Source organism: Trachymyrmex cornetzi, unplaced genomic scaffold, assembly GCF_001594075.2.
Source record: "Trachymyrmex cornetzi isolate Tcor2-1 unplaced genomic scaffold, Tcor1.1 scaffold275, whole genome shotgun sequence".
Lineage (NCBI taxonomy): Eukaryota > Metazoa > Arthropoda > Insecta > Hymenoptera > Formicidae > Trachymyrmex > Trachymyrmex cornetzi.
The window spans coordinates 3,763-4,537 of record NW_017297427.1 but is presented as its reverse complement, the minus strand read 5'-3'; positions in this window follow the sequence as shown (position 1 = coordinate 4,537).

The window sequence follows — 775 nt, the reverse complement described above, 5'->3', positions numbered from 1 at the left end:
GCACTCATACTTGTGCGTATATCAATTATTGCTTTATTGCTAATTTATTATCCTAAGATCATTATTATTATTTATTACTATTATTATTATTTTTCTACTATTATTTTTCTCTCTGTTATATGTTGTATTTACGATGTTGCAATTTAACATATTGATTAATTCATATATAAGTTTTTACGCCTGAAAGAATTCGTTCCAAGGCGTGTAATAAATAGCAATTTCTTTTTCCCCCCCCCTCTCTCTCTCTCTCTCTCTTTCTGATACACACACATCTACGGCTTTAAACGTGTTTAATAATTTTGACTTGAAATTGATATTTAAGTAACCTGATGTTTGTATAATTGTTTACATTTTTAATGGAAATTTATTGCAATAAATTCTTGTTTTGTCAATAATCCGACGTAAAATTGTTTATCCGTCTTTCTTCAGAAGTTGGAGAGTAAAATTATCGAATCACTACAGTGTATTTAAGGGGGAAGACCACTGTGACTGGTCGGAAAAATGGGCAATTTTTAAGTGTGAATTGTTGACGAAATAAAAATGCTGTAAACTTGTGGTTTGGTATTTTATGTAAGTATATATCAAAGATATTAAATATAAAATGTAATAAGGCTTTACGATAATAAATAAATTAGTTAAAAGTAAAAAGGGCAAAGAGCCAACGTATAGAAAATTACCAACACATATATATATTAAAAATAATAATACAAAATACATACAAATTTAGCAAACGTTTCGAATCCGATCGGATCATTTTCAATGATAACATAAAAAA